Source organism: Salvelinus sp. IW2-2015, unplaced genomic scaffold (genome assembly GCF_002910315.2).
Source record: "Salvelinus sp. IW2-2015 unplaced genomic scaffold, ASM291031v2 Un_scaffold5816, whole genome shotgun sequence".
Classification (NCBI taxonomy): Eukaryota; Metazoa; Chordata; class Actinopteri; order Salmoniformes; family Salmonidae; genus Salvelinus; species Salvelinus sp. IW2-2015.
Window position 1 is genome coordinate 1 of NW_019947081.1, and position 9,859 is coordinate 9,859.

At 42.2% G+C, this 9,859-nt stretch overlaps 1 long non-coding RNA gene across 2 annotated transcripts; it reads right to left on the reverse strand.

Moving 5' to 3' along the window:
* Positions 1 to 980: 980 nt before the first annotated feature.
* LOC139026788 (uncharacterized) lies at positions 981 to 9,004 on the reverse strand. 2 transcript variants are annotated; one of them, XR_011478729.1, is made up of 4 exons: positions 8,951 to 9,004; positions 8,885 to 8,920; positions 8,693 to 8,714; positions 982 to 996 (listed from the first exon to the last, which is right to left on the reverse strand). It is a non-coding gene; the product is annotated as an uncharacterized lncRNA (long non-coding RNA). The 2 variants fall into 2 exon arrangements; XR_011478730.1 differs by lacking the exon at positions 8,693 to 8,714 and having other exon boundaries at positions 981 to 996.
* Positions 9,005 to 9,859: the final 855 nt, after the last annotated feature.

Sequence of the window (9,859 nt, forward strand, 5' to 3'; positions counted from 1 at the left end):
AAATTAAATATTCTCCCTTGTTCACCTTATTTGTACACATATTATTTTCCAACTCTTCACCTCTGATATCTCTCCACCTCCGTGTTATTCTTGTCGAATTACTACTTATACTCTCTTTATCCAAATCCGGCACGGGTCACCTCCGCTAATAATAGTTCTTCCAGTATTGTGCGTGTCCGTTTTCTGAATAAAACTATTCCTCCTCTGGGAATATTATTCTGAGTATCTCACTCGTCTCTCTTAATGGATACTGTGTAGTCATTTTCTTTTATTGATATGGCTATCTCTCCTTTATTTGAGGTTTCTTAATAGCTAATTCTACATTTGTTCCCCTGCTTCTTTAGATGTCATATTGTTCTTTTTAGTTACATTGGAGTACTCCATCTTGGAAGGAGGTGTGTATTGTTGGGATAACTTTTATTTTACCTGTCCTTGATTGTAGTGTTTTATATCTACGCTTCTCTCTTAATTTTTAACTATATTCCACTCTGCCGTCTAAGTTTATGCTTTTTCGTCTACTAGCCTTCCTTCTTTTGTGTAATTTGTTCGGATTACTATCTCTCTTCGGCTTTTTCTTTATGGATTATACTCTATATTCATCACATCTTGCTCTTTTCGATGTTTGTTTTAGTTTAATCATATTACTCTTTCTGTTTGTTCCTTGATAATACTTGATTTTCTCCACTCCTCTGTATTGTTTTAATTGACACTTCCTTGGCATCGCTTGTGCCGTTTTCTTGCATGATTAGGTGGGTTCTCCGATGCTTATTTGGTCTCTCGGGGATTATTCTCAATAGTAGTCACTATCCACTTTCCATCTCATTAATTCATCCTGTATTGCTTTTGGTTTTGCTTGTCGCCTCCGTCTGGAGGGATATGTGGCGGTTGATGCCTATCCACCATCTTTCTCTCATATAGTACTATCCCTCCATTCGTAATGAATACTATTCCACTCCTCTGAATTACTATTCCGCCTCTCTTAATAATACTATCCACCTCCTTCTTATTATACTATCCGCCTCCTTGCAATTTGACATACTATCACGCCTCCTCTACTAAACATATGCCGCCTGCTCTATTATACTATCGCATCTACTGTTATCCATTCATACGGACTTTTCCTGTTTTCCCCCGGTCGTGCCTTCTTTCTAATATTCGTTAAGCTATCCGCCTGTTCCTTAATAATACATATTTTCGCCTCCTCTAATAGCATATTCGGCTCCTTCGTTAATTTACTCTCGTCCTCCTGTCTGAATCTAATACTATCCACCTTCTTAATATTATCCATCGTTACCTTTTCATTTATTATACTATCACTTCTCCGTTTAGTTAGTCTACGTATCGCGGACCGCTCTGAATTAATATCTGTCGCCTCCTTTGCGCATTAATATATGCATCTCTCCGCCTCTCTTAATTCACAGAATGAAAACTTAGCTTTGCTTTCTGGGTGTGCTAGATTTTGGATGGTATTGTTCTCTAGACCTCCCTGTCCCCTATGGTGTGGGGGTACTAAACCTTTCTTGCGTTTTGTGATTTTGATTTGTTGTGTTGGTTTTATTGGTTTTATTTGGGATTGTTTCTGTTTCTTGTTGGTTGGTGTTATTGCTTTTGATGTTGTTTGATGGTCTGGTGTCTTGTCTGTTGGCGTTTCCGTTTGTGGCTGCTGTCTGGCATGTGTGGTCTGTTGGTATCTGTTCTGGCTATCCTGGCTAGTCTGGTCCGGCCTTGTCTGGTTTTCTGGCGCCTGTTGTCCCATACCCTGTCTGGCACGAGTCGTGTTCTGGCCGTCCTGGCCTGCTGTGCCGGCTGTCTGCCCTGTCTGGACTTCCTGGCTAGTCTGCACTAGTCTGGCACTAGTCTGTCTGTTCTGTCTGTTGCCTTTGTCTCCCTGTCTTTGGCGTGGTGTGAGTTGTTGGTTTTTCTTCTCTTCCTTCGTGTGTTGGAGGATGGGATGGCGCGGCCGTGGGGCTGGCAGGAGGAATGGGGGCCGGGGGGCAGGCGGCAGGACCGGACCGGCTGTGCGATAGTGCAGACTAGGACTAGGTCGATGGGTCGGATTAGCCGGAGGATGGCCAGGTGAGGGGCTGGGGGTAGGTTTTAGACGGTAGGGCAGGGGCGGAGGGGGTGGCGGCTGAGGCGATAGGGCGGGGGATGGCGGCGGGGATGGGGTGGGTGTTGTTGTGGTGTCTTGTTGTTTTTTGGTTGATTTTTTGATGTTTTTTGGGGGGTAGGGGTTTTAGTGGGGTGTCTGTTTGTGACGGGAGTATAATGTGTTTGTTATTTTGTGGTCAGTATGTAGCTTTTTCGGCTGTTGGATTCGTCAGACAGCGATAGGATTATCTTTGATTATAATCCGGTTTGTACGAATATGTGGGAGGGCGCGAGCGATACAGTAGAGGCAGGATTGGAGTTATTCATCGTTTGACAGAGCTATTTTCTCCAAGGGGTGGAGTGGTCTGTTTACTCCACTGTTATGGGAGGGGTGGGAGGGTGTCCATGGAGCCTTCTGTGGATTTTTAAGTCAGTTGTTTTTGGGGACACGGGGTGAACTGCAGCCTTTTTATCGATTATGGTTATTTTATTTACGGCAAGGCTGATAAATATATTAAAGCAGTATATGACAGTTGGAAACACATTCCTGGGCGCCCCCCAGTTGTTCCCCTCTTTCAATGCACTGCCTTTTTTATTTTACTTTAGGTGAAGAGGTTTGTGCTAGTATATCCTGTGTGTCATAAGATTTTGTGCTGTTTGTCTGTGTTTTCTGTTTTTTTTAGGGGTCGTGTGGTTCTTGGTGTGTTGGTTGTTTGGTGTGATTGTTTGTTTGATTTGTTGTTTGTGTTCTAAGTGAAGTTTGGTGATGAGTGGTTTTTTTGTGTTGTGGGTTTTTTGTGAGTGGGGTTTTGGTGTTTTTTTTTTGTTTTTTTTGTGGTTGTCTGATTTAGGTGTTGTGGGTTGTTGGTTGTTTGTGGGCTTGTTGTGCTTTTTGGGGCTGATCTATTGTTGTGGTGTTGTTTATGTTGTTGGTGTTGTGTGGGTGTGGTGTTTTGTGGGTTTGTTTGTTTGTGGTTTGTTTTTTGTGGTTTGTGTGGTTTGGTTGGTTGTGGGTGTTGTTTGGGGTTTGGGGTTGTGTGAGTTGATGTGGGTTTTGGTTTTGGTTTTTTGTTGGTTTTGTGTGTTTGTTTTTGTGTGGTTTTGCAGTGATACTCTCTCCGCTTCTGTCTCTGGTCTTCGGGTTTCTAATAATGTACTCTCTCCCTTCTCTGTCTTCTGTTGGATAGTACTATCTCGCCTACGATTTCTATGAATATTACATATTTTCGGGTCATCTTTTTCCTTTCTGGATTTGTTGTTGTAGGTCTCGAGATTTTAGTGTTTGTGTTGCTCTGGGCCGGCCTGGTGTTTGTGGGTTCTGCTGTTGTTCTTTGTAGATAAAGTTTATCTCGCCTGGCCTTGGTCTTTGTAATATCAGTTGTATTTGGCCGTTCCTGATTTCTGGTGTTATTGGTTTTGTTTTCATGTGTATCTTATGGTCGGTCGGCCTTTGCTGCTTCTTTTGAGTTAGATCGGAGATTATTTCGTTTTAGTGTTGCCGTCCTCGTTGGTCCTGCGCGTTTGTGATCTCTTTCGGCGACGTGTCCTCTCTTTTAGGTGTGGTTTTGATGTTATCATCTTGCGGTTTGTGTGCGCGTTCGTTGATTTCTGTGGTGGAGTGGCTGTGTGATGTAGTATCTTCTTTCCGTTGCGGTCCTGTGTTGATTTCTGTCAGTTTGTTGGCGTTTGTTGTTATAATCTTAGGTTTGTAGATGCGCTTCTGCTGTCGTATGCTTCTATCGTGCCTAGGTTTGTAGGTGGTGGTTTTTGTGGTTTGTGAGTCTGTATGTATTATCGTTAGTGATTCTCCTTTCTGGTCGTCTAACGAAGTTCATTCCTTGCTTTGCGTTCTTCCTATTGTTGATATCAATTTATCTCCCGCGCGGTGCTTTGTCTTATACGGATTTACTCGTTTTCTCTGTGGTTTGGGTTTTAGGTTGTTGTGTGGGTTGTGGTTTCTGTTTTTGGGTTTGTTTGGTTTGTGGTGTTTGTGGTCTATTGCAGTGTTATGGTTTAAGAGGGGTTCATTCAGCGTTTGTCGTTGTTTGCCGTTATTAAAAACAATATCCTTTCCACCAACCCAGCGTTTTTTTCTTCGCTTGATTGGGTGGGAGCTGTTCTTGTCCGTGTTCTGGGTACAGGCTTCCTCACATCGTCCCTTTGTTTCTTTATCCATATTACAATATCTTGGCTCCGCCCTCTATTTCGTAACGTGCTGTTGGTGTAATGACTTTGCTCCTAGTGTTCGGGTTGCCGTTGTTTTGGGGTGGGACATCATCCTGTCATTTTCGCCTCTTATGGCGGTGTTTATTGGAGGGCGGATGTCCCCATGGGGTGGATGCACTGTCTTAGGTTAATCGTTTATCCTTCCTCCCCAATTCTAGGCTACAATTTGCTTTTTGTTTGTTCGCCCAGTCTTCCTTCTAACTTGGTGATTGATTTTGGTGGGGTTTTTGTTGTCTGCTCTGTCTGTTTTGTCTGATATACGGTCACAGTTTATTCGCGTATTATTTTGGTTGTCTTTTTCTTATGAATATGTACTTCTCGTGGCGGAGTACTCCTTTTATGTTGGCGTTTTTTCTTGATGTTGTTGATGAAGGGTGTGCCTTGGTCTGCGGGCGCTTTCGGTGCTGGGTCTAGTTTTTTCGAGTTTGTTTTTTTCTTTCTCTAATGTCAGTCTTCACTTCCTTTACCGGGGCATATGCTCTCCCATTCTCTCTTTTACTGGTTATTTGCTTTTGGCTCTGTTGCAGGCACTTCCTTCCAAGTTCCCAATGCATTATTTCTATATTCCATCTAACCTATCCCTACTCCATGATTGAGTGAACCTTTCTCCTTTGGAGACAATGATTCCCTAGGTCTTGTCTTCTGGCTGTCTGAATTTACCGGGTTATTGTTTACTTGACTTGACTTCGGGTCCTTCGAGCAGACGATCGAATGGTGTTTTTTTAGGTCCTCCCCCTGTCCCTTTCCAGTCCTTGTACCCAGACTCACATAACTAATGCCGTCTCATCTATACACCGATCCGCTCTCTCCTTCTCCTACTACATGGTATAATACCCCGCCTCGCTGCTAACAATACTTCACTTCTTCATCGCCTCTAAACACTACTTTCCGCCCCGTAACGGCTTAAATTGACTCTTTTTTTGCTCTCTAACCTCCGATACGCCTTCTGAGTCCCGTCTGCTACCCACAATACTCATTTTTCTCCATCTCCCAATCTCCCCGGTGCTCCTCGCAACCAAGATACTAGTTGCCAGCTCTTACGAGACCAAATGAGTCCCCCTATTCTCCTTTTCTAAACAGCGCACTACTCCCACTCGCGTCCTCAAACGTATTACTCCCCATTCCCTCTATGACATCACTCTTACTCGCCCGTTTCTACCGGGTTCTCCCTCCAGCTCATCTTAGACAATACTGCCCAGTCCGCGACACTCTACAGTCTATACTCTCCCCCGGTGCGCACCTGCTAACTATTCATTCCCCCGTCTCCTCATGAATCACTGTCCACATCTCCATCTAAGAATTACTCCCCGCTGCATGGCCGCTTAACCCAGCAATTCTTCCCCATCTCCTCTACCTTTTGAATACTTTGTCACCATCTACCTTGAAACTACTATTTGCCATTCTCCTTCCTAGCCGAAGTGGCTTCGTCACCCCATCCCTCCTGTGTATGACTCACGTACTTCTCCAATCTCCTTCTGCTCTTTCACAATTTATTTCCGGATCTCCTTTTGGCTAATCATATACTCACCCCAAATCTACCACTGTACCGTGATACTACCTTTTCGTCTTCTATTATCATCTTCTTCCTCTTTGGCAACGTTTATCTCTCTCTTGATGCTCTTCGACAGGTTTGCTCGTTCATTCTGTTCAAGTATTCTGCTCTCCAGGTTCATCCCAGCAGTACGTCTCCTCTTCATCTACGTTTGATCGAATGTACCCAGTTGATTCCTTCTTGAATAATCTCTCGCGCTCTCTCTAATCATACTCTTCGGCCTGACTCTCTATCGCTCTCTGTCGCTCTGCCAATATATCCTTCTTAAGGACGTTGCAATATTGATTGCACTGTCTTCTAGATCAATCCCAATTCCTAGGTTATACGTCGCGCTCACAGTGGTAGTACTGCCTGAGCCTCCTCTAATACGTATACTTTATCCGCTGTTCCTCTTTTATTTACATACTCCAGCATCTTCTGAAGTGCAAATGTCTCTCATCCTCCTCTAGAGCTAGATACTAATCCAGCCGTATTCTCTTTCTAAGTGTTGTCGAGTTATACTATCCTTCAGTGTCTAGAGTGGCTCTTTTTTACGCCTCCATCTATCTCTACGACCTCCTCTTAATATTGCCTCTGTCTCCTCGTAAGAATACTTCCTGCTCCATACTCTCCACCTCTCTTAACGAGGATTTAGGTGTTACTTGGCGATTTCCTCTGAATCATTCTCTCCACTCCTCCTCGTCTATGATAGTATTTGTGTTCTTATGCTATTATCTTCACTCTTATCCACGCTCCTCCTGTAGAGTTTACTCTTGTTCGTCGGATAATTTATACTCTTCTCGACCTCCCTCTATGCTATTCTCTCTTCTCGTTATTACTATCCTACTCTCCTCTAGGATGTGTGATGAACTCTCTTTGGCGCCTCCTCTTATACTACCTCTCCTTATTCCTCTAATCGCTTCCACCTCCCGGTGCTGTAATTATGAATACTTACGTATCCCCATTTCTTTCTTGACTATGTGGAGTTTTTTATGTGCTATTTGGTTTTTGTTGCTTAGTTTCTCCTAGCTCCTTATTCACCTTCGCTAATACATCGTATCACAGCTCCGTCTTTAAATGGTTAATTACGTATTGTTTACCTCCTCTAATAATCTACGGTTCAATGTGTCTCCTCTAATAATACTCTGCGACCCTCCGTTCTATAATGCGATCTTTTCTAGGGTGTGTCCTTCTGAATTTGAGATTTGACTTCACCTTCCTCGTGATTTGTTATATGTTAGTCCGTTCCTCCTCTGAATAATTATGCTTACCACCTCTTTCTAGTACACTATTCCACGCGCCTGCTGGATTTGCTCTACAAGTCGCTTCTCTTCGTTTTTTATTAGTTGGAATCTATCACTCTTATATACTATCCACCTCCTTGGCTGTGGTAATGGGTGATTCACCTCCTCTGAGTGATCACTGTCATCTCTCTGCATGATACTCTGCTCGCTTCCTCGTAACTATGACGTCTCCACCTCTTTCTTGGGTGTATATTCCGATCCAGCGTCGGCTTCTTTGAGATAAGTACTTGCCCCTGCCTCTAATTGATTGTTACGTTGTCGGGCCTACCTAGTCATACTATTCCGCTCCTCTAATAATTTAGATATTGCGTTTTTCCTGGCTGAATTTGGATTGCTCGTCTGCGCTGTCCTTAATCATAGCTTCGCTCCTCTTATATTACATAGATCCACCTCCTGTTTGGCTAATATCTACTTTGTCACCTCTCTAATTAATACTATCCGCTCCTTTCTAGTATTCAGATTCGGTATGCCGTTTCTCCCTCTATGATAATACTATCGGCTCCATCTAAGTACTATCCTTTCCTCCGTTCCAATGACAGGTGTCTATCGGCGCTTTAATCAATACTCCTCCGCGCTCCTCCTCTAATGCGAATTACTGTGCCGCCTAGCGCTCTCGACAAGTTTCCAATATTATCCACCTCTCTAGTATACTATCAGCGCTGATAATTATACTCTCTCAGCCCTCTATAATAGCTATCGCCTCGCTCTGGAATATACTCGCCGCTCATCCTCTTGATAATCGTCATCCGACTCCTCTAATATATACTCTCCGCCTTCTTCTCTATTAATAGACTATTTCCGCTCCTCTCAATTTATTACCTATTCCGCCTCCTCGAATATACTCTCCGCTGTTCTTTATATTAGTACAATACTGCTCCGCCTCTCTATATTACTATCCGCTCCTCTAATATATATCCCGCCTCTCTATAATTACGATCCGCTCCTGCTTGAAAACTTCTTCGCCTGCTCTGATAAATACTCTCCGCCTTCCTCTGATAATACTCTGCCGCCTTCCTCTGAGTAAGGTACTCTGTTCCGCGCTCCTCTTTATACTCTCCGCGGTTGCTTTGGAATAGATACTTCCGCCTTTCCTCTATAGTTTACTATTCACCTCTTCTATATTCTATTTCACCTGCCTCTATAGGTTCATTCACTGCTCCGGGTCTTAATAATTACTAGGTCACCTCCTCTTAATAATATATTCACCTCCTCTAGATATGTATAATCACCTATTACTATCCCTCCTCAATAGATACAGTTACATTCCCAATGAAACATTACCCTCGTAAGAATTACCTTATTCACCTCTCTAGATCATACCTCTGCTATTACATCCTCCTCTAATAATACTCTCCACTCCTCAATTATACTCTCCACCGTCTCTAATATTACTCTCACCTCATCTGATTAGATACCTCTTATACTTCTACATATCTCACCTCCTCTAAATACTATCCACCTCCTATAATAATTAATCCAACTCCTCTATAATATATCCACTCCTCTAATATACTCTCCACCTCCTCTAATATACTTCCACCTCCTCTATAAATACTATCCACCTCCTCTAATAATACTATCACCTCCTCTAATAATACTATCCACTCTCTAATAATACTATCACCTCCTCTAATAATTACTATCCACCTCTACTAATAATACTATCACCTCTCTAATAATCTATTCACCTCCTCTAATAATACTATTCCACCTCCTCTATTAATACTATCACCTCCTCTAATAATACTATCCACCTCCTCTAGATATACTATCCACCTCTCTAAATAGAACTATCCACCGTCTCTCCTCCTCTAATAATACTATCCACCTCCTCTAATAATACTCTCTTCTATCTACTGTTTTTGTTTTCCTTCCATTTGCTTAACTTCTCCTCGTGGAATTAGATAGAAAGATGAGATACTAGATGTGCCCATATGGTGTCTCTGACAGCATGGGCAGCACCATTGAGGCCATCTCCATTTTAAAGTAGGCAATTACAATTTCTTCTTGTGTGTTTGAAAAAAAAGATTAAACCGTGTCTCATTCATTTTTCTGAATTGTAATGTATTGTTCCTAAACGGTACACTTGACATGTTTAAATCTATTATCCTGTATAAATAGATACATGAATTGAATGAAATGGCCACTGACAGGCTCACTAAACACACGGGGTAATACGGTCATTACGGATCATCACATTTCTGACAGAAAATCAAGCACAAAAACCACTCGGGAAAGATCATTCTAAAAATTATTACAATTTCAAACCATTAACGGCACATTAAAAAAACATTTAAAAAAAAAAGGTAGACAAAACATATTTTATTATAAGAGCTACAATGATTCAGTTTCCATAATAAAAGCAAAGTATTACATTATAAAATGTATTGTGGCATTAGATGCATGTGCTTTTAGATAGAGAAAGTAAAGAACATGGAAAAATGTACTATAATAACACAATTGAACAGTCGTAAGATATCAATGCTCAGAAACTTTATATTGCATTATAACATATTGCTTTAAATGAGAGAGGTTTGAGGGTGATACATACAACCAATAAATATAAATACAACAAGGCAACAGTAAACATGTTGTCCCCCACAAATGATGCAGCGCAGGAGATCCGCTTGTTCAAAGTTTGGAATTTCAGTTGATTACTATAGCGCCTATTTTGGGGGCCTATCAGTGTAGTTTTTTGGGGCCTATC